This window comes from Budorcas taxicolor, chromosome 2, assembly GCF_023091745.1.
Source record: "Budorcas taxicolor isolate Tak-1 chromosome 2, Takin1.1, whole genome shotgun sequence".
Lineage (NCBI taxonomy): Eukaryota > Metazoa > Chordata > Mammalia > Artiodactyla > Bovidae > Budorcas > Budorcas taxicolor.
This window is the reverse complement of record NC_068911.1, coordinates 60,947,706-60,972,938: the sequence shown is the minus strand read 5'-3', so window position 1 is coordinate 60,972,938 and position 25,233 is coordinate 60,947,706.

Here is a 25,233-nt window from a genome sequence, read left to right as displayed (position 1 = left end):
CATGTCTCCACTCATTTATTTATGGAGTTGGTGATGGACAGGAAAGCCTGGTGGGCTGCAGTCCATGGGTTGCAAAGAGTTGGACATGACTGAGTGACTGAACTGAGCTGACCAGGAACTAGATTATGAAGAGTTTCACAGACCAAACTAAGTAGTTTTTTTTTTTAACTCTGAAAGTGAAAGGAATTCATTGAAAAATTTTAAGTGCTGGAGTGACATGTCTCTACTTGCATTTTAGAAAGAGCACTCTGAAAACACCAAAGATGATGCACTGGAGAACACACTGAAGGGATGTGTGGAAGGAGGGTGCTGGCGAAAGACAATTAGAAGGAGGAGACAGAGAGATGGGAGAAATGTTTGAAGAGAATGGCATCACAATAGCTATGGGAAGATGGTATTTTATAAAAAAGAGAATTTACAAAAAGACTTTAATGTTAACTCTCCCCAACAGAAGGTAGACTCTCACCCATATTTTTCACTCTTTTAGTTGGGAGCAGTGCTCAAAATTCTTCAAGCCAGGCTTAGCAACACGTGAACCGTGAACTTCTAGATGTTCAAGCTGGTTTTAGAAAAGGCAAAGGAACCAGAGATCAAATTGCCAACATCTGCTGGATCATCGAAAAAGCAAGAGGGTTCCAGAAAAACATCTATTTCTACTTTATTGACTATGCCAAAGCCTTTGACTGTGTGGACCGCAATAAACTGTGGAAAATTCTGAAAGAGATGGGAATACCAGACCACCTGACCTGCCTCTTGAGAAACCTGTATGCAGGTCAGGAAGTAACAGTTAGAACTGGACATGGAAAAACAGACTGGTTCCAAATAGGAAAAGGAGTACATCAAGGCTGTATATTGTCACCCTACTTATTTAACTTTTATGGAGAGTACATCATGAGAAATGCTGGTCTGGAAGAAGCAAAAGCTGGAATCAATACTGCCGCGAGAAATCTCAATAACCTCAGATATGCAGACGACACCACCCTTATGGCAGAAAGTGAAGAGGAACTAAAAAGCCTCTTGATGAAAGTCAAAGAGGAGAGTGAAAAGGTTGGCTGAAAGCTCAACATTCAGAAAACGAAGATCATGGCATCCAGTCCCATCACATCGTGTGAAAGATGGGGAAACAGTGGAAACAGTGTCAGACTTTATTTTGGGGGGCTCCAAAGTCACTGCAGATGGTGACTGCCACCATGAAATTAAAAGACACTTACTCCTTGGAAGGAAGGTTATGACAAACCTAGATAGCATATTCAAAAGCAGAGACATGACTTTGCCAACAAAGGCCCTTCTAATCAAAGCTATGATTTTTCCAGTGGTCATGTATGAATGTGAAAGTTGGACTGTGAAGAAAGCTGAGCGCCGAAGAATTGATGCTTTTGAACTGTGATGTTGGAGAAGACTCTTGAGAATCCCTTGGACTGCAAGGAGATCCAACCAGTCCATTCTAAAGAAGATCAGTCCTGGGTTTTCATTGGATGGACTGATAGTGAAGCTGAAACACCAGTATTTTGGCCACCTCATGTGAAGAGTTGATGCATTGGAAAAGACTGATGCTGGGAGGGATTGGGGGCAGGAGGAGAAGGGATGACAGAGGATGAGATGGCTGGATGGCATCACCAACTCGATGGACATGAGTTTGGGTAAACTCCGGGAGTTGGTGATGGACAGGGAGGACTGGTGTGCTGCGATTCATGGGGTCGCAAAGAGTCAGACACGACTGAGCGACTGAACTGAACTGAGTGAATGAAGAGATTGGAGAGTGTGGGAGTTCCCGTGTTAGGGGTTAAAACTGGAATATAATCAGTATCAGAGAATGATTTTCTTACATTCCACAGCTTTCCTTCTCTTGATACTTGGCTTGACAATCAAACCTTTAAGAAATTTAGGATGCAGGAGAGAATAGCAGTGTTTAAGGTCAGTCTTGCACCCATCTTTGTGAACTTGCTCCTGTCACCATTCACCACTCCTTGCTGTCCTCTTTGAACCATGGTGGGCAACTCAGATTTTGCCCCAGAATCATCTGAAATGGGTAAAGATTACATTCAATAATCTATCTACTATGCTGAATTATAAATATATTCCCTATTCTCTTCTCCATCTCAAATTGTATTCATTTATATAATTCACCAGGAGTTACATATTCAGTCAAATTACAATATAAGAATGTTTCAGATAACATACTGCCAGCAGTAGAAACATGGCCCAAATTTAACACAGTCAGAACACCCTCTAATTATTAAATTGCTGAGGAAAAATTAAAGCCCAGAATAAATTTGCTTCTAAGTTCAATTCCCAAAGAATTAAAATCCAAAATTTATCTCTCCATTATGTTTTATTCGGCTCAGCTGGTAAAGAATCCGCCTGCAATGCTGGAGACCTGGGTTCAATCCCTAGGTTGGGAAGATCCCCTGGAGAAGGGAACACCTACCCATCCCAGTATTCTGGCCTGGAGAATTCCGTGGACTGTATAGTCCATGGGGTTGCAAAGAGTTGGACATGACTGAGTGGCTTTCACTTTCAATATACTTCTCATGTTTTATTTTGCTGATTTTTTTCATCTGAGGTGGGGTTTTAAGTCAGTGAGGGTTCCTTCAGTTGTAACCTGTGGTGGTTTTGACTGCTTCCTTTAAAGCAACCTGAGAACCAATAGGACACACTGGGTCATTGTAATACGACTTCCTTACTCATATGATTGAGAAAGAATAAATCTGCAGGCCCATGGCAGCAATCTAGGAATATAATACCACCAGAGTTTAGAATAAAATACCATCCAGACTCTCACTGCAGAAGTCAGCCAAGAATCATACACTTAGTGGTATCTGGAGAAGAAGGAAAAAGTGGTGGAAATGGTATAAATATTTTTGGTTTAACTTTTCCATGGTCAGTCAATTGGTTATCAATAGTTTCTACTTCTGCAAGTCCAAAGCTTTCATAACTTTAAGCAAAAAGTCCAATGAAATCCTATAACAGATGCTACATGCTTCTTCAAAATAAACTTTCTATTGCTAGTGCTAAGTCACTTTAGTTCTGTCTGACTCTTTGCGACCCCATGGAGTATAGCCTGCCAAGCTCCTCTGTCCATGGGATTTTCCAGGCAAAGATACAGTGTGGGTTGCCATTTCCATCTCCAGGGGATCTTCCCAGCCCAGGGATCCAACCTACCTCTCATTGGGAGGCGGGTTCTTTACCACTAGCACCACCTGGGAAGCCCCCAAAACTTTTCTGTTGTTCAGTTTTAATTCCCTTGTTTTGAAACAATGTTTACGATTCCAGTGGCCCCATCTCCACCACTTAAATTCATCTTTAGCAGGACTAGAGTTTTTTTCGCCATTATGGTTCATTTAGCAGAGCTAAGAAGCAGGATAGAGATGGGAGAAAACAGATTTAGGTTTCTTCTACCAATGTTCAAGACTCTCAAAATCTCAACTTCTACAGATTGAGAAATTTACTCCAGCCCTGTACTTTATATTCCAGGCTGAGTACGTGCATGAAAGTCTACCCATTTCAGAGGCTATTCTGGTTCTTACTCACTCTGTGTGAGACACAGTCTCAGGAGAAGCAATGGTGCATCTCCAGTTTAAATTCCAGAGTATCTCCTGATCTCAGGAAAGAACACTTTATTTGCACTCATAACCAGAATTCTGCTTGTTCTGTTTGAAGTCTCTGAAATGCCATCATAACTGCTAAGATGAATTTTTTCTGCTTAAGCCTAAGTGTGGTTCTCAGCTCAAGCCCACCAGTTAAAGTGTTGTTTGAACCTCAAATTGGTTGCTTGCTCACTTATACTAAAGTCTAGCTGAAGCCTGTTAACACTAGCCACACTCAAGTAGACTCCAGCCACATATGGCTTCTGCTGACTTCAAAGAACTGAGAAGCCACCATTTGTTAAAGATGTTCATTTTGGCCACATGAGAGTGTTCAATCTGTCCATGTCATATTTTGATCCAAAATTGTTGGTCCGGTATCAATTCTCAGTTTTTCACCCAATACATCTTGTGTTGGGGATTTAGGATGATAATTAGCCAAACTTCTCACCTGGTTTCATGGATTCTGAATTGAAAAATATGTGTAAGAGCCAGATAAAGACATTTGCATTATTTGTTGATGAAACTAGCTTAGAAAATTTGGCTTAGATTTGAAGCCAAGATGGACCCCTTCTTATTTCCTACTTGAATGAGTCTATTCTTCCCAGTAGCAGGCAAAATAGCTAGAAGACTGCAGGTTTTCACCTCCCCACACTGCCCTGCTCAATTTTGTGCATAGAAGAAGCAGGAAAAAGGAGGGACATACAGTAAAACTTACAAGAAGCCAAGCTGAAGACAAATAAAGGAAAGAACATGAGAACAGTTTTTTTTTTTTTTTTTACTTCACTAATTTTGCTTGTTATCAGTCAGATGCCCACCAGTATTGGGGAGACTTGGGATATGGTGAGTAGAGACACAGGCTGCAGTTTCCTTCCTAATATTTTCAAAAGGATTGATTATTCTTGCTTTATGACCTGAGACAGGAGTATGGGAGGACAGAGAAGCTGATTCCCTTTGCAGAAAATATCACAAATGTCGAATGGAATACAAAAATGTCAAGGTCAAGAAAGATGAGGACAGAAGAGTGTTCACAGAATCTAGAATGGTGAGTTTCATTGGTAACCTTCAGTTCAGTTCAGTTCAGTTCAGTCAGTTGTGTCCGCTAAGACTTTGCGACCCCATGAATTGCAGCACGCCAGGCCTCCCTGTCGATCACCAACTCCCGGAGTTCACTCAGACTCATGTCCATCGAGTCAGTGATGCCATCCAGCCATCTCATCCTCGGTCGTCCCCTTCTCCTCCTGCCCCCAATCCCTCCCAGCATCAGAGTCTTTTCCAATGAGTCAACTCTTCGCATGAGGTGGCCAAAGTACTGGAGTTTCAGCTTTAGCATCATTCCTTCCAAAGAAATCCCAGGGCTGATCTCCTTTAGAATGGGCTGGTTGGATCTCCTTGCAGTCCAAGTGACACTCAAGAGTCTTCTCCAACACCACAGTTCAAAAGCATCAATTATTCGGCACTCAGCCTTCTTCACAGTCCAACTCTCACATCCATACATGACCACTGGAAAAACCATAGCCTTGACTAGACGGACCTTTGTTGGCAAAGTAATGTCTCTGCTTTTCAACATGCTGTCTAGGTTGGTCATAACTTTTCTTCAAAGGAGTAAGCATCTTTTAATTGGAAACCTTAGTTTCTATTTCTGTAGCGCAGTGATTCTCAAACTCCACTATGGTTCAGAATCACCTAGAAGACTTGCTAAAACACAGATTGCTAAGCCCTAATTTCTTAGTTTTTGATTCATCAGGTCTTGGGTAAGGCCAATTGAATCTGTATCTCTAACCAGTTCCCAGCTGTTACTGATGCTGCTGGTCTGGGAACTATCTCTGGAAAATCACTGTTGCAGAGTGTTGGGGATGAAAGCCAAATTGCAAGCATGTGGTGAATGGATTATGAGGGAGTAAAAGTGGGCTATGTTAACTATTCCTTTAAGACACTTAGCTATGAAGAAAAGTAGAGATAAATGTTGGGACTAGAGGTAATATGGATTTGAGAAGATTTTCTTTAAATTATACAGATACCTTTATTTTGATGCCATTTACTGTAATGGGATTTATTCTGTCATATTTACAACTGAAAACTATCATGATTTATCTTTCTGTAGGGGTTGTATATGCTGAATATCGTCTAGATCTTCCAGAACAGTATCTTTTGCCATGTCCTAGGAGCTCCTTGGGCACCATATGGCTACCAGCTCACTTTGGCCAGTAGATCTCTGGCAGAGATCAGAGAGAGAGAGAGAGAGAGAGGAGACTAGAGCTGGGGTACATGTCCTTCTGACTTCTTCCCTGACAAGTTGTCTTCTGCTGGCTCTGTCCTTGACCAAAGGCCCCTGCTTCTCTCAAAGAAGTCTTCTCTGAAAGCTTCTCCTCCCCCAGATCCTGTTGCTGTTGTCTCCCCTTGTTCCTACTTCCTGTGTTTTTTTTGATTTTCTTCTCTATACCATGCCCATATCTTTATCTAGTTAATATTCTTTGTCAAACCTTCCTTGCGTTATTTTGAACATACCATCTGAGTTTCTGAATGATATAGGAATATGTGTGTGTGTTCCTGTATGCATACAAGTGAGCATATTTTCATGTATGTGTGTCTGAGACTTTCTATTTTCTAATTTCAGTAGAAAGACTTCTTTCTTTCAGACTTTCTACTTTCAGTCTTTTGGATTCAGATAGGAACAAGTGTACGCTTCTCAGATCCAGTAGTCATCAATCACCTGGGTGTATTGTTATATTCCCTGGCCATGTTTCAGCTTAGAGGAGAGCATTTGAACTTATTTGATTTAGTGAAATACAGCTTCTACACTGGATACATTTGAAAGAGGTGCTCTCTTTCTTCTGTGATTGCTAAGCTGGTACTCTGAACGCATGGATTTTCTTGTGCTCTATCAACACTTAAGCAGTCTTGACCAGGAATGAAGGTCTACAAAGGAAAATGGAGATTAAAAAGAAAGAGAAGCAGATTCCTAATGACATTTTTCAAAAACATGGATTCAACTGAAAGTGGCTACTTAACAGGTATTAATATTTATTTTGCTTATACCATTTTGAGTTGAATTCTGCAATTTGTTCTGACATTGTTCTGAGTGATATATTCCTTATTACTCCCTTGTTCCATGTGAGTTCCAATTTCTACCTTTTGCCTATCTACATAATGTTTCTTTGAACTTTCTCTAATTCTCTCAGTTCAGTTCAGTCGCTCAGTCATGTCTGACTTTTTGCAACCCCATGAGCTGCAGCACACCAGGCCTCCTTGTCCATCACCAACTCCTGGAGTCCACCCAAACCCTTATCCATTGTATTGGTGATGCCATCCAACCATCTCATCCTCTGTCGTCCCCTTCTCCTCTTGCCCCCAATCCCTCCCAGCATCAGGGTCTTTTCCAATGAGTCAATTCTTTGCATCAGGTGGCCAAAGTATTGGAGTGTCAGCTTCAGCATCAGTCCTTCCAATGAACACCCAGGACTGATCTCCTTTAGGATGAACCGGTTGGATCTCTTTGCAGTCCAAGGGACTCTTGAGAGTCTTCTCTAACACCACAGTTCAAAAGCATCAATTCTCTAGTTTCCTCCTAAATCTTTCTCTTCTCCAAAGGTATATTTGTATGTATGTGTTCTCTCCTGGACAATCTCATAAAAAGTGTATCAAAAATGTTTTACCCCGAGAGGGAGAAAATGATCTCAAAAAGACATTGTTGGTAGAAATAAAATACTATATTTGCAAATAAGGCTTTAGGATAGAAAAGATTCAATCAGTGTCATTTTAAATCTATAGACCTTGAACCATAAAGTACATGAAATTATTGTGGGATTACTTCAAAACTATCCTTTGTTTATGCTTTTTACTACAGGTCTTTGGTTAACCTCCTATGCCTTGAACTAAAAAGATATTAAGGTAAAAATGTGATAAACTCCAGGTGATAAGACATTAAAAATATAAAAACCTAAGAGTAAGAATATAAGGATGTGATCATGAGGGCAAAAGATAAAAGCTAAGTGCTAAAATAAGCATAGGACATGGTGCCTTCTGGATTGTGAAGCTTACTCCCTCCCACAGCTTAGCAACATTCTCCTCCAGGTGCCAGAGAGATTGGAATATGTGTCTGAAACCCCAGAATTTGTCAACACCTTTAAATGTACTTCAATTCACTAAAAAAGCATTTTAAAAATATTTAAACTGCTACTGTTTGAAATGAAGGCAAAATTCATTCATGTAAAGTAGCTTAAAAAAAGCCCTTAGGTGCTTATAAAACCTGACAAGTACAGAAGAAAATTCATTAATGCCTACATTGTATTTTTTAAAGAAGGAACAGTGGTTAAGAAAACAATAAGCTAGGCCTGTAGATTGAAATATAGTATTTCAATACAATTTTTTTTTTAAATGCTGGATATTTGTTTCCAAGTAAATGGAACATTGTGAATGTCTTCTTGTCAAAGTGTATCCTCCTTAATCTTCATGTGCAGATACATATTTGCAGTTGTTTCACAAACATGAACACTTTTGTGTTCCATCCACCAGTATTAATTCTGGGAGTGATCCTGGGGCCTCTCAAGTGGCATGCTATGGATGCACTCCCCTGCTCCTCCCTTCACTGCACACTGGTGGCAGCTGATATCAGCAGCTGTTATGATCTTGGCAGAGGTTAATTAATTCATGTCTTGGGACAGCTGCTTGGGGTGGCAAGTGTTTCCTTGGGCAGCTGGAAAGAGGACAGGCTCTACCTACAGCTGCTGCAGAGATCTAGATGTTCGTTAGCTATAGGGGAGTGTAGAGATGCAACAGGCTCTTGTTTCTAAGTTTGTCACTCAGGCTTGAGCTGCAATTCATTGATAGCACATGGCACTGTCACCAGCTGTCAGGAAGCTCAGGCAGTGAATTCATACAGGAAAATGTGCTGCGCCTATTACTTCTCTTTGGAAAAGAATGACGTTGCCTACTAAAAGTTTTGTGTAATTCAAAGTGATGGGAGGAATCACATGCTCAGTCTCCCTGCTTAGCCCAGGGGCTCTCAGACTTAGCTAGTTGTGGGAATCATCAAGAACTTAAAACAGTATGGATGCCTAGAGCCCACTCTCATAGATTCTGATTTGCATGACTGGAGAGGCAGCTGAGAAACACTGCGTTAGTCCAACTTCTCTGAAATTGTTCTCAGAACTACACTGTTTTCTTAGTTAAATCCAGAACATCCTCCTTTGTCTTACTGAAATCCTGCTTTACACCAGTTTGGTTCATATCCAAACACATCAATTGTCACCTGACAGTTCTTATCACCTGATACCTTCTCCTCCCCTCATTAGTACTTCATTTCTTAACCATCCTTATAAGACCTCACTTTTTTTTTTTGTCTACTGTCTGTCAGATATCTGCAAGAAGCTAGAAATTCCTAAAATCTACAAAATAAATGCTAATTTTATTTTCCCTTCCTTTTGATCTTCCTTTTTTAAAATATATATTCTTATTATGGTTTGTTCTCCCAAGGTGAAAGCCCTCAAGGAAATGAGGCACTCAGACAAACATTTGCTTAGATATTATATTCATTTTAAGATCTACTTTGGTATGTAATAAATCTCAGAAAAATAATGTAAGGCTTAAGTAATTAAAAATACCCTTCAGTAAAATAGAGCAGGGAGGATGGGTCCCAGAGGATGCCTTAAGCTCACCTTTAATTTTGAAATATTAAGCAATACTTGTCTGATCTAATGAATGAAACACAAAGTTTAATAAACAAAAACAGCTAGTAATTAGGAGTTAGTAAAAAGTAATTACAGGCAATGTTCTCTACTTTTCTGTGTTCTCCTTGGGCTCTGAAAATAAAGCCATAAATACATGAAACAAGAATGATTTTATTTTAATGTCAGTCTGACCTCTTGTGTTTCCTTGATTAGTCATCAACAGTGGCTAGTATTCCCTGACAGTGGGCCTGAAGATTTAATAGAAATAGCTTTCTATGTTGCCAAAGTGAAATGGAGGGTTCATCCTAGGATCCTAGAAGTGAAATATCTTTTCCATCACCACCCCAAAAAAGGAACAAAACAGGTGTGACAAGTGTTTCTACTGTTGAAATTACTTAGATTACTTTCCTACACATTTGTTTCACAGTATAATAATTTAACTCATCTACTTCATTGTGCTTTGTGTGTTAGAGTAAGAAAAATCTCAAAAGTAAGCACTGATTATACACTAGGAAAGCTTTGGGAGAATATCCCCTCTAGTTCTAATAAAGTGTTCATGTGGTAGGATAATTGAATACACCTTGCAGATAATACAGGCATACCTCAAGAAACAAGAAAAAAGTCAAATAAATAACCTAACTCTACACCTAAAGCAACTAGAAAAGGAAGAAATGGAGAACCCCAGAGTTAGTAGAAGGAAAGAAAAATTTAAAATTAGGGCAGAAATAAATTCAAAAGAAACAAAAGAGACCATAGCAAAAATCAACAAAGCCAAAAGCTGGTTCTTTGAAAGGATAAATAAAATTGACAAACCATTAGCCAGACTCATCAAGAAACAAAGGGAGAAAAATCAAATCAATAAAATTAGAAATGAAAATGGAGAGATCACAACAGACAACACAGAAATACAAAGGATCATAAGAGACTCTCAGTCGTGTCCGACTCTTTGCGACCCCATGGACTGTAGCCTGTCAGGCTCCTCTGTCTATGGGATTTTCCAGGCAAGGGTGCTGGAGTGGATTGCCATTTCCTTCTCCAGGGGATCTTCCCGACCCAGGAATCGAACCCAGGTCTCCCGCATTGCATGCAGACATCTGAGCCACCAGGGAAGCCCGTAAGAGACTACTATCAGCAACTATATGTCAATAAAATGGGCAACGTGGAAGAAATGGACAAATTCTTAGAAAAGTACAACTTTCCAAAACAGAATCAGGAAGAAATAGAAAATCTTTACAGACCCATCACAAGCACGAAAATTGAAACTGTAATCAGAAATCTTCCAGCAAACAAAAGCCCAGGTCCAGACAGCTTCACAGCTGAATTCTACCAAACATTTAGAGAAGAAGTAACACCTGTCCTATTCAAACTGTTCCAGAAAATTGCAGAGGAAGGTAAACTTTCAAACTCATTCTATGAGGCCACCATCACCCTAATACCAAAACCTAACAAAGATACCACAAGAAAGGAAAACTATAGGCCGATATCACTGATGAACATAGATGCAAAAATCCTTAACAAAATTCTAGCAATCGGAATCCAGAAACAAGTTAAAAAGATCATACACCGTGACCAAGTGGGCTTTATCCCAGGGATTGCAAGCATTCTTCAATATCCACAAATCAATCAGTGTAATTCACCACATTAACAAATTGAAAAATAAAAGCCATATGATTATCTCAATAGATGCAGAGAAAGCCTTTGACAAAATTCAACATCCATTTATGATAAAAACTTTCCAGAAAGAAGGAATAGAAGGAACATACCTCAACATAATAAAAGCTATATATGACAAACCCACAGCAAACATTATCCTCAATGGTGAAAAATTGAAAGCATTTCCCCTAAAGTCAGGAACAAGACAAGGGTGCCCACTTTCACTGCTACTATTCAATATAGTTTTGGAAGTTCTGGCCACAGCAATCAGAGCAGAAAAAGAAATAAAAGGAATCCAAATTGGAAAAGAAGAAGTAAAACTCTCAGTGTTTGCAGATGACATGATCCTCTACATAGAAAAGCCTAAAGACTCCACCAGAAAATTATTAGAGCTAATCAATGAATATAGTAAAGTTGCAAGATATAAAATCAACACACAGAAATCCCTTGCATTCCTATACACTAACAATGAGAGAGTAGAAAAAGAAATTAATGAAACAATTCCATTCACCATTGCAACGAAAAGAATAACATACTTGGGAATATCCCTGGTGGCTCAGAAGATAAAGCATCTGCCTGCAATGCAGGAGACCCGGGTTCAATCCCTGGATTGGGAAGATCCCCTGGAGAAGGAAATGGCAATCCACTCCAGTATTCTTGCCTGGAGAATCCCATGGACAGAGGAGCCTTGTAGGCTACAGTCCATGTGGTCATAAAGAGTTGGACACGACTGAGTGACTTCACACACACACACACTTCACACATATCTACCTAAGAAACCAGAGACCTATATATAGCAAACTATAAAACACTGATGAAAGAAATCAAAGAAGACACAAATAGATGGAGCAATATACAATGTTCATGGATCAGAAGACTCAATATAGTGAAAATGAGTATACTACCCAAAGCAATCTACAGATTCAATGCAATCCCTATCAAGCTACCAGCGGTATTTTTCACAGAGCTAGAACAAATAATTTCACAATTTGTATGGAAATACAAAAAACCTCGAATAACCAAAGCAATCTTGAGAAAGAAGAATGGAACTGGAGGAATCAGCCTGCCTGACTTCAGGCTCTACTACAAAGCCACAGTCATCAAGACTGTATGGTACCGGCACAAAGACAGAAATATAGATCAATGGAACAAAATAGAAAGCCTAGAGATAAATCCACACACCTATGGACACCTTATCTTCGATAAAGGAGGCAAGACTATACAATGGATTAAAGACAATCTCTTTAACAATTGGTGCTGGGAAAACTGGTCAACCACTTGTAAAAGAATGAAACTAGATCACTTCCTAACACTATTCACAAAAATAAACTCAAAATGGATTAAAGATCTAAATGTAAGACCAGAAACTATAAGACTCCTAGAGGAGAACATAGGCAAAACACTCTCCGACATAAATCACAGCAGGATCCTCTATGGGCCACCTCCCAGAATACCAGAAATAAAAGCAAAAATAAACAAATGGGATCTAATTAAAATTAAAAGCTTCTGCACAACAAAGGAAACTATAAGCAAGGTGAAAAGACTGCCTTCGGAATGGGAGAAAATAATAGCAAATGAAGCAACTGACAAACAGCTAATCTCAAAAATATACAAGCAACTTATGCAGCTCAATTCCAGAAAAATAAATGACCCAATCAAAAAATGGGCCAAAGAACTAAATAGACATTTCTCCAAAGAAGACATATGGATGGCTAACAAACACATGAAAAGATGCTCAACTTCACTCATTATCAGAGAAATGCAAATCAAGACTACAATGAGGTACCATTTCACACCAGTCAGAATGGCTATGATCCAAAAGTCTACCAGCAATAAATGCTGGAGAGGGTGTGGAGAAAAGGGAACCCTCTTACACTGTTGGTGGGAATGCAAACTAGTACAGCCACTATGGAGAACAGTGTGGAGATTCCTCAAAAAACTGGAAATAGAACTGCCTTATGACCCAGCAATCCCACTGCTGGGCATACACACTGAGGAAACCAGAATTGAAAGAGACACATGTACCCCAATGTTCATCACAGCACTGTTTATAATAGCCAGGACATGGAAACAACCTAGATGTCCATCAGCAGATTAATGGATAAGAAAGCAGTGGTACATATACACAATGGAGTATTACTCAGCCATTAAAAAGAATACATTTGAATCTGTTCTAATGAGATAGGTGAAACTGGAGCCTATTATACAGAGTGAAGTAAGCCAGAAAGAAAAACACCAATACAGTATACTAACACATATATATGGAATTTAGAAAGATGGTAATGATAACCTTGTATGCGAGACAGCAAGGGAGATACAGATGTACAGAACAGTCTTTGGGACTCTGTGGGAGAGGGCGAGGGTGGGATGATTTGGGAGAATGGCATTGAAACATGTATACTATCATGTAAGAAATGAATTGCCAGTCTATGTTCGGTACAGGATACAGGATGCTTGGGGCTGGTACACTGGGATGACCCAGAGAGATGATATGGGGAGGGTGGTGGGAGGGGGGTTCAGGGTTGGGAACTCATGTATACCTATGGTAGATTCATGTCAATGTATGGCAAAACCAATACAGTATTGTAAAGTAAAAAAATAAATAAATAAAATAAAATAAAATAAATAAAAGACAGTGATCCAAACAAAACAAAACAAAAAAAAACACTGAGCCCCATGGAAATAAAATGATTTGTTCACAGTCATTTGGAGGAAAGTGGTCTCACAGACATTTAAATCTAGAATGGCCTGAACCTAAGTCATGAGAGGTTTTCTAGTTCAAGAACCAAATCGTGGTTTCCAGGTGTGAGGTGTTACACTTTGGTGATAAAAGCTATAGATATAGCTTTGTGCTTAAGAGATTGGACTTTAGAGTCAATTCAGAATGTAAATTCTAGGTTCCCTAAAAGCCTCTTTGAGTCTACTTTTTCATCTAAAGAATTGAATTCTTACTACCTATTTTGAGGATTCAATGAGCTGAAAGTGAAAAGTGAAGTGAAAGTGAAACTCAGTCAGTCATGTCTGACTCTTTGGAACCCCATGGATAATCCATAGAATTCTCCAGGTGACCCCATGGATAGTCCATGGAATTCTCCAGGCCAGAATACTGGAGTGGGTAGCTGTTCCCTTCTCTAGGGGATCTTCCCAACCCAGGGATTGAACCCAGGTCTCCCGCATTGCAGGCAGATTCTTTACCAGCTGAGCTACCAGGGAAGCCACATTCAATGAGGTATTATGAATAAAACACTCAACTTGGGCTGGCAAAAAATGAATATTCAAAAATGGTAATAATTAACAAATGTTGTTGTCATTGATATTATTTTGTATTTAATACCTAGAATACATTAACTACATTTTTTGATACCTAAGTTGTTTGGTAGTCTTAATTTGGTACTTTAGCTCAGTTCAGTTCAGTCACTCAGTTGTGTTCGACTCTTTGCAACCCCATGAATTGCAGCACGCCAGGCCTCCCTGTCCATCACCAACTCCCGGAATTTACCCAGACTCATGTCTGTTGAGTCAGTGATGCTATCCAACCATCTCATCCTCTGTTGTCCCCTTCTCCTCCTGCCCTCAATCTTTCCCAGCATCAGGGTCTTTTCAGATGAGTCAACTCTGCATCAGGTGGCCAAAGTATTGGAGTTTCAGCTTCAACATCAGTCCTTCCAAAGAACACCCAGGACTGATCTCCTTTAGGATGGATTGGTTGGATCTCCTTGCAGTCCAAGGGACTCTCAAGAGTCTTCTCCAACACCACAGTTCAAAAGCATCAATTCTTCTGTGCTCAGCTTTCTTTATAGTCCAACTCTCACATCCATACATGACCACTGGAAAAACCATAGCCTTGACTAGATGGACCTTTGTTGCTTTAGCTGGTTATTCATTATTCAGCATATATTACTTGAGTACTTACATTGGGCCAGTTTTTAGCACTGAAAGTACATTAGTGAATAGAACAGATAAAAGTATTTTTTCTTGTGGATCATATATTTGTGAGCTAATTATCTTGCCTTTCTATTAGCAACAAGACTCAACTATTAGGGAATTAGCTACTTAAAATAAAGTCCAGGTTTTCTATTCTCCTTGATATCAAATATTTCAAAGGGATTTCTTAATTTTAGCCTTAGATAAAGTATGCATTTCATGCATGAAAAGATTAAATGCTACTAACAGCTCTTCCAAATTAACCCATTTAAATTTCTTTGGCTTAGAATAGGTACTAAAAATCAATTAGTACCATATAACAGGGCCTGCGTAACTATTTTATTCAGTTTCTGGATCTTTCACTTGAAACCATCATGTTTTAAAATAGAGAGTTAATTGATTAAGCGTGGTATAGGCACCTTGATATCTGCATTTGGAATGTGCTCTAGTAGTTCAGCCAGGAACAAGAAAAAAATGAGGCTCTTGAAAGCCAAGTGCAATAGTTAATAGACCTCAGATGGTTTGTTGTTCTATTATCAGAGCAGCAACGGACAGAAGGAAAAGTTGGATGGGTGTAGCTTAGAAACTGGGGTTTCCCTGATAGCTCAGTTGGTTAAAAAAAATCCGCCTGCAATGCAGGAAATCCCGGTTCAATTCCTGAGACTGGAAGATCCAATGGAGAAGGGATAGGCTACCCACTCTGGTATCCCTGGGCTTCCCTTTTGGCTCAGCTGGTGAAGAATCTGCCTGCAATGAGGGAGACCTGGTTTCAATCCCTGGGTTGGGAAGATCCCCTGGAGAAGTAAGGGAAAGGCTACCCACTCCAGTAATCTGGCCTGGAGGATTCCATGGACTGTATAGTCTGTGGGGGTCTCAAAGTGTTGGACATGACTGAGTGACTTTCACTTTTCTTTCAGGTTCAAAACTAGAAATCTGAAGATTAATACCATCAAATTTTACTTGTTTTTTCTGTGATTTATACATACCTTTCTGCCTTCCCCCCCACCCCTCTCCTCATGCTGTAGGGATCAGAGGCTAGAAAAATCTGAACTAATCTAAAGAATGCTAGGGGATCTTGTAAAGAAATTGGAACAAAATCCAGGGAAGCAAAATGAGAATATTGGTCTGTGTAGGTTAGAATTATTTAATTTTTTAAAAGGGCTTTGAAAACCATTTCAAAATATAAATTCTCTGGAATAGCTTAATCAAACTGTCCCTTCACCCAACTGTGGGAAACCTGACGCATTTCCCACAACTCAGCTCCGTGGAGGTTTTCTATCCAACATGTACAGTGAAGGTACTGGGTTCCCCTTTCTTAGCCTATATCTGTGTGCTTAACCACTGTCAACGGTACTAACATGTTACTAACCGATCAGACTGAAAAAAAAAGTTACTACCTGAAGGAAACATCAATGCTTTGAGATGAAGAGAAAGGGAAATAGAACAATTCTTTATTTTACTGAATTAAAAGTAGCAATCTTTTTTGTTTTTGGCTTGAAAACGTGTATTTTTTTAAATTTGCATTGAAATGACAGTGAAAATGATTTTAATCAGTGAGTGTATTGATTGTGCTAGATTTGCACATGCAAACCAACTCTGCCCCATTTCTCTCACTCTGCCACAGGAGACTCTGCGGTGTGAACTGTTTGCCTGCTGACTTCCTGGTAAGGTTGGCCAATGGGAAACTTCAACAAAAGAATGAGGTCAAGGTGATTTTCTGGCTCCTTAATAGTGGGATTGCCTCAGGCTAGCTTTTAAAGACTTCAGGGGGTGCGGGGCTATCAGTAGGACCTCTTCCTTTTGCTTTTGGTACCCACTCTCTCCTCTTGCCCTTCAAGCCCGAGCATCCTCCTGTGGTTTTCCTAGACTATGCTTCCCTCTCTTAAAACAGGCCCTCTGATTTCAGAAATATTCATTCTCTGCCCTTTGTCTTACCTTATCTTGCCCTCCCCTCTTTATTCCCTTCTAGGAGATCTCCAGGTTTATTTCAGCATTCTCCTTCCTCTCTGCTCAGGAAAGGTACAACTCATAATGCCTTGGGGCATAAATCACAATTTGTCTTGCAAACCATTTTCATTCTATTCATCTTCCTAGTGATTGCTTTATTCATGTACCTGTGACCTAGATGTAGCCAGTGAGGCCTGAGGGGAAGACTGCCACCAGAGAGTTCTGGGGAGACTATTCCTTTCCGATGAAGAGAGACTATAAAAGAAGCCTTTCTCTCCTAGGATAGGTACTGATATGACTGTGTTTGACACTCAGAGCTGCTATCACCACCCTACAACCAGGAGGGTGACAACTTTGCCATATTGTGTGTTCAATTCACTTCAGTTCAGTCACTCAGTTGTGTCTGACTCTTTGTGACCCCACGGACTGCAGCACTACAGGCCTCCCTTTCCATCACCAACTCCCGGACTAAAACTCGTGTCCATCAGGTCGGTGATGCCATCCAACCATCTTATTCTCTGTCGTTCCCATCTTCTCCTGTCTTCAATCTTTCCCAGCATCAAGGTCTTTTCCCATGAGTCAGTTCTTTGCATCAGGTGGCCAAATTATTGGAGTTGCAACTTCAACATCAGTCCTTCCAATGAAAACTCAGGACTCATTTCCTTTAGGATGGACTGGTTGGGCAGAAAGATGGGGAGCACCCAGACCCTTACTAGGATCACTGTACCTGTAAACTTTCAATTCTAGAACCACCTGCCTTGCTGTGTACAGTTGTACACCAATTATTGATTAAATGACTTAGAATTACTTTTTTATGTCATTTTCAGCTCAAAGCATTCCAACCAAGAGAATAATTTTTCTGAATAAAAGTAATCTAGAACAAAATTTTGGCTTGACAAATATGACTTCAATTGCTTGTAAACACTTCCGGTTGTCCACTAACCTACACAGGTAACCAGGAATTAGGGTTTTTGTGTTGTGTATATACACATATGATGTAGATGTAGTTAAGGAAAATATCAAATTCCTTGAAAAAAATTATTTTAGAGTAAATTAGTAAAATTTTAGCATGAAGGGGTTTTAGCAGTTGAACAATAAGAATTATTCTTCAGTGTAGTTGTCAATTAAAATTAAAGCTCATCTTGTCTTAAAATATTTAATTTCACACGTTACTGCCAAGAAAAAAATTGAAATTGAGATTTTTGCAAGTGGAAATAATCTTTTCTATGGGAGATAAAAATTGAGTTAGTCCTTACAGATAGGTTTAGCTACTTCCTGTAATTATAAAGAATCATTCTCAACTTCTGGACTTTGAGTATTCTCTTCTTCCTGTCTAGAAACCCTGTCTCATTCTCTTGATCTGTCCTGTTAGTCCTTCATGATCATCCTTGGAGTATACCTGCGCCAATAAACTGTTTCTGGACTGTGCTTCCCTGCTCTTGCAAGTTATGGTACTAATTTATTACTTCCTCTGGTTCTGGCACTAAGATTTAGGGTCCTAGAGGAATGTTCAGCCTTCTTGCTTTACGATAAAATTAAATATTAAAAAAGGATGCCCTCAAGTCTTTCACCAGCCTCATCGTGTCTTAGGGTGAGTGGTTCAGCCACATTGGCCTTCCTTCAATTCTTCGGACATCCCTCTGCTTTAGCCAACAAAGGTCCGTCTAGTCAAGGCTATGGTTTTTCCAGTGGTCATGTATGGATGTGAGAATTGGACTGTGAAGAAAGCTGAGCGCCTAAGAATTGATGCTTTTGAACTGTGGTGTTGGAGAAGACTCTTGAGAGTCCCTTGGACTGCAAGGAGATCCAACCAGTCCATTCTGAAGGAGATCAGCCCTGGGTGTTCATTGGAAGGACTGATGCTAAAGCTGAAACTCCAGTACTTTGGCCACCTCATGAGAAGAGTTGATTCATTGGAAATACTGATGCTGGGAGGGATTGGGGGCAGGAGGAGAAGGGGATGACAGAGAATGAGATGGCTGGATGGCATCACTGACTCGATGGACATGAGTTTGAGTGAACTCTGGGAGTTGTTGATGGACAGGGAGGCCTGGCGTGCTGCGATTCATGGGGTCACAAAGCGTTTGACACGACTGAGCAACTGAACTGACCTGAACTGAACTGCTTTTGCCAGGGATGCACTTGGTGGGCTCCCTTTCCCCTTGATAAATCCCACTCAGTCTTCAAAACCCTTGGGAATTAAGTGTCTCCATTCTTTGTTTTCTTAGTCTCTGCCACCTTCTCTGGTAACACCCACCACAATTGTAATTTTTGTATGTGTTTGTATCCTAAATGCCATTTTCATCCCTTTGAGAATCTCCTTCCTCTGATATGTTTGGGGGAAAGAGTGTTTGGCTCCTGGCCATTTTGAATTCACTCACTTGGCATATACTTTTCCGCATCAAGGGCTCCTCTTTCTCCTCTCAGCAATGCTGTAAATATTATTTGGTTTGCCTCCCCCTGTGGGACTTCGGGTCCACTGTCTTTTTCAGTATTTGCTTCCAGCCTCAGCAGGAGGTGATGTGAGACAGGCCACAATTCTCAGCACTGATCTATTACCCACAATCCAACTAACAAAAGGCTTTCCATGTGTGGCACACTTGACTGAAGTGTTAGATTACCAGAGGAAATTATAGTACAGGAGAAAAACATCTTGAAACTATGTGAAACATCACTGATCCAAAAGTTCAAGGGAAAGAATCTCACGTGGGTTCTCCTTACAGGCAATCCTAAGTTTCTACCTACTTTCCCCAGTCTCTAGGTATGTCCTCTCTCACATCTTAAAGAGTAAGATCTTCTCTCCAGACTACCTGGGGTAAATTTTGATTTGTTTGTTCAGCTCCCTACTCAGAAGTGTTGATCATGCTTTATAATTCATGCCTCTCTATTTTTAAGGTTTAGCAAAGGCCTGAAATTTACCACAGTGCAATATTTCTTAAAATCTGAGTTCTAAGATAAAACAATGAAGGCATTCTGTAAGAGCACGTAGACAGGGTTTTCAATTTCAAGGTAGCTAACCTTAGCAAACTTTCCACTCCTGTAAAGTGAAGGTATGTTTCCTCTTTCTTTCTCAAATCTCTTGGTAGAAATTGCTGAAACATTTTACATACATACCCTCCAGGGAAAACAACAATTCTCATAGACTTAGCTTAGATCCTTATTAAGTAATAAAAACTTCTTCTAAATCTAACTTAATCTGTACAGTTTTTATTCTCTTTAGTGGAGATGAGAGATGACAGTTGGTGCAGATGGAATTTGTTTTGTTGAGCTTTACTGCTTATAGACTGTGGTCAGAGCTTATTAGTCCATAATGAGGACTTAAGAAGCAGGACCCATTACTGTGCGTTTTCAAACTACAAAGCCATCTATCTACTTTTTAGGAAAACAAACAAGTAAGCGAAACAACTAACAATGGATGCTTTGAAATGACAATATTCACTATATCTTGAACCATTTAAAATTCCTGGGAAAGATGTTCTTTTTCTCAGGTCTCTAATAGGATTTGGAAAACCCCCCAATTTATCTTCTTCCCCATCTGGGACATACTCCGATCAAGGGTCTGGGAGAGAGATCATTCCATCAGTATGTGAGATAAACTACTTAATGTCTATTTCCTGGTGCTTAGATTTAGTTCCTAAAGGCATAAATGTCTGCCTTATTCATAGTTTAGTCCTTGGGGCCAGCATAGTACCATGCATAAAATAGGCTCTCAATAAGTACATGTGGGATGAAGAAATGGAGGAAATAAAGAAGGTTAAACCTAGGAGTAACAATAGAGATCCTTCCAAATGAAGACTCAGAAGAAGTTAAGCACCTTGATTGAAATCAAATGTGTAAGGATGGAAAGCACTGGAAGTGGAGCATGCGTTTCACACACACCACTTTGTCACCACACTTTGACCAAGACATTATCTAATCCAGTGCCTCAATAAGGATACATGGGGCTACTTTGCCCCCAAGAAGAGACTCAAGAAGTCTATTCTGAGAGCTATTTCAGGGACAGTAGAGGGGGATCAGAGTTCTGATAGCACCAGAAAAGTAGGTGGAGTTCCAAGCTATCACTCAGGTTATAGGAGGAATAACTTTGGCAGCAACAAACTACCAGGCTGGGGCAGAGGAGTTTTTAAGAGGCTAGAATTTGGGCATGACCAATGATCAGAGTGTGGAAAAGAGGGATCTAGGAAACTGAGTAAAAGATGCTGAGAAGAAAACACGCTTGACATAACCAAGGCCCAGCCAGGAGCCAGCATAGAGAGTGGAGTCAGCAAGCGGTGGGAACTGAGCCTACAGAAGTAGGTGGGGCCTAGCACCCCCTGGGAGTCTATAGGTCCTGGCACCATGTCTGACTCTAGGGTGATGTGGGGTGAGAGGATTTCAAAGAGCCAAAGAAAAGGAAGAACTATGATCTGATTTTACATTTTATTTTATTTTTTTTTCTTTTATTTTTTTTTTTTTAATTTTAAAACCTTTAATTCTTACATGTGTTCCCAAACATGAACCCCCTTCCCACCTCCCTCCCCATAACATCTCTGTGGGTCATCCTGGCCACAATGTAAGTTAGGAGAGGCTGTCAGGGGAAAGCGAAAAAGTAAGACAATTGCGAAGTGATGCTCTTACCAAAAGGTGGGGGGTCTGATTGCTTGCTGCTCAAAAGCCAATGAACAGGCCAGTTGGTAGAAAGGAAAGTTTGCTTTATTTCAGATGAGGGCAACTGGGTGGGATGTAGCCTGGACATCTGTCCAAAGGCTGACTCCCTCTCCACCCTCCATCCCCCAAGCAGCAGGTGAGGGCTTTTACAGAGAGGGGGCTACATACAGAGAGGGGACTACATGCAGAAACAGCACAGTCAGCTTTGACAGTCACCTCCAGATTGGTCATCAGTGGTCTGACCAGCATCATCTTGGCGGTTTCAGGTACAGTTCCTCTTTAGCTCCAGGGTCAGTTTCTTTCCATTTCTTTGAGGCCAGTTCTCAGTGGCAGCTCAGGTCATGGCTACAGTCTGGTCCTCATGTAGTTAACTTCTCTACCTGGTGAGAGTTTCAGTATCTATAAGAGAATCATAAGATATGGCTGAGAACATCATCTATATAGCCCCTGAGGAGGAACTAGAGATAAAGATCTTTGCCTACGGGCTTAATTAGTACATTATTATTGTTTGCTCTCCCTTGACCTTTTCCCTTTGTTTCTGCATGTTCTCACTTCTCTGATTGAGCTAACTCTTTAACTAAACTTTTTTGCAAACAAAAGACAGGTAGATGACAGGGGCAGAAGGACCATAGGATCTTGCTTTGCTTCAATGGCAGGAGACCACTTGAGCCCCAAGAATGGCCTTGGACTAGGGAGGTGTTGTCCTCATCCATGTCACCCACAACCCCCTCCCCAAAATACTTTCTGCTGTGTGTTTCCATGCTCCTTTTACCATTCAGCCTTTTATATGATCACATGTCTGCACATCTTACATCATCAATAAGATTACAGGTTCCTGCTGACCTTTGAACCTAATGTAGAAACCAGAACAGGGCCTTGCTCAGACCATGTGCTTAGTCAAATTTTACTTGAATATGGAGTAGCTATTTTAGTAGACATTCTGAGGCAAAAATTGGATTTCATGGACTACACTTTTCAGTTTTTGCCTGTGAGATTTTTAGTTATGTGTTGGCCACAGCGCTTATTATTTTCTGTCTTATATAATGTCTAATTGTACACATAGCTTATTGCCCCTATTAGATAATAAGCTGAAAGTGAAAGTGTTCGTTGCTTACTCATGGCCGACTCTTTGTGACCCTGTGGACTGTAGCCTACCAGACTCCTCTCTCCGTGGGATTCTCCAGGCAAGAATACTGGAGCAGGTTTCCATTCCCTTCTTCAGGGGATCTTTCCGACCCAGGGGTTGAACTCAGGTCTCCTGCATGGCAGGTAGATTCTTTACCATTTGAGCCACCAGGAAAGCTCAGATAATAAGCTACTTGAAAGCAAATTACTGTATTTTACTATTTCATACTTCAGTGTACTTAATAGTTATTAAACATATTTTTATTGAACGGGCTTCCTAGGTTATTCAGTAGGTAAAGAATCTGCCTGCCAGTGCAGGAGATGCAGAAGACACAGATTTGATCCCTGGATTGAGAAGATCCCCTGGAGTAGGAAATGGCAATTCCTGCAATATTCTTGCCTAGAAAATTCCATGGACAGAGGAGCCTGGTGGGCTACAGTTCCTGGAGTCACAAAGAAACAGATGCAACTGAGCACAGCAGTGGACACATTGAACAGGTTAGATGTAGGGAAATCATTTTCAATTAATGGTGGTTACAGCTGGGAATTGTATGCTGCTCTTTTAATGACCAGAGCATCTATTTGGCTTCCTGATAAATCTCTCAGATATTTCCATGGCTATTACGACAAGAGGGTCACAGAGTAGAGAATACTGGAAACTTGAGGAAGGCCAGTATTGGAAGTGGCTTTTTCAATTGCTATTAATCTGACATACCCTTAGCTTGCTTTCTCCTAACTCTGATTCTTCCTAGTTTGTGGCTTGTTCCCTGTGACAGTAATAATAAATGGGAAAGTAAAACTAGCATGTTTCATTTGTAATCTTGTTCATTACAGTAAGGTTCAGGAGATATATGGGGAGTCTATGGAGTAGTAGGGGACAGAGGGATATGAACTGGAACAAAAGATCTGAAGTTTTCATTGATGAGATGCTCAACTAGATATGAGTGAACCCAAGAACAGGACTGGCCTTCCCTCCCTGGGTTTGGTACTCTATCTTCCTTGCCCCACTAGATAGGGTATGGAGGTGATGAAGAAGCTACTGAGTTGGTGATAGAGGAGTAAAATTATAACTAACACTTGCTGAGTGCCTACTGAGGGCTGGGGTTATTTTAAGCATTTTTAGTGTATAATCTCACTGAATCCTCAGAAGAATCTTAGGAAGGAGATTTCTGTGATCATCTTCCCTTTACAAATGAGGAAACTGAGGCACAGAGGTAACTTACTAATGAAACTTACCCAGGGTCAAGGTATATTGAAAGGGAATTTCAAGAGATGTGATCTAGAGTTGTCTATGTTTATGTAAAGTTGGAGGAAGACTTTAGATTCCAGAAGATTACCTGAAAATTTGTTTCCTTTTCCTATATCTCTTCCCTAAACAAAGTCAGTCACTGAACACTGAAACCACTCTATAGTTTTTGTGGGAATGAAAAATGCTTTGGGTAGCAATATTTCTATTCTACTCCATAATTTACTCAGGTTCTTTCTGAAGAAACCTGTTTAAACATGTTGACTTACCCTTCTTGTAAAATGCTTATAGATAGGATTTGCCAAGGGAACTATTTTAAAGACTCTAGGCACTGTTGTGGACAATTATAGCAGCCTCCTATAAATCCATTACTAGGGGCATGCAAATTAGAGCCTTTGAGGGTCAGGGTACAATCATCACCAAAAATAGAAGAAGATAAGCCATAAGAAAGTAAGACAAAAAATCCAAATATTTAAATTGCAAATTTGACAGGATACAGGACACTTATATGACAGCCTAAGAAAAATTGTCATGGGATAGAGTAAGAATTTATTACAACTGAACTAGGCCAAATGCAAACATATTCTTGTCTTAAAAAAATTAAAAGACTAACTTAAATAACAATGAAGGAAGACAAATATGCACACAGGGAAGACATACCACTCAGCCATGTTGGTATACCTGCTTTGTAAAAGCTGTTAAGGCACAGATTTAACAAGCTAAGGTGAATTGGGGCTCTAAATTCACACATACCCTAGATTTTTAGTACAATAACTGTCTAAATGTTAAGTATCATTTAAAGATGCAAAACGAAAGAAAAAAAATCCTAGAGGGCAATGATCTGTTCACTTCTTTAGCATGGTTTAAAAGGAAAAGAATTCAATTTAAAAATATAAATTCACAAGGATTAATGAATTCCATGTCCATTGTTTGGAGAAAAAAAGAACAAACAGCATTCAAAATTGACCTGCAGGTTGAGGATATGAGCGAGATGAAAACAAACATTTCTTCTTCCCTCCAAATTTTAAACATTTTATTTTGTATTGGGGTACAGCTGATTAACAATGTGGTAGTTTCCTGTGAACAACAAAGGGACTCAGTCATACATATATGAAAACAAACATTTCTTGAGCTTGAGTGCTTACTTTTAGATAAGTATTATGAACCCCATTTTAAGATTTAGAAAATTAAAACTCAGATGTTAAAAAAGTAAGAGAGAAACTTGCTTGAAATCATACAGTTGGTATAAGCTAGTCACACTGATAGTCAGATCAGTATAGTTTTTTCTACTACACATCTTTTTTCTCTAATGGTTTACAGGTCAATCTGTTGAAGTTCAGGTTACTGACGGAGGTCAGATCTTACAGAAATGCAAGGTCCCAACTCGGCAGTGTAAAAATAGGGGATTTTTTTTTTCCTATGGTCACTAATAACACAT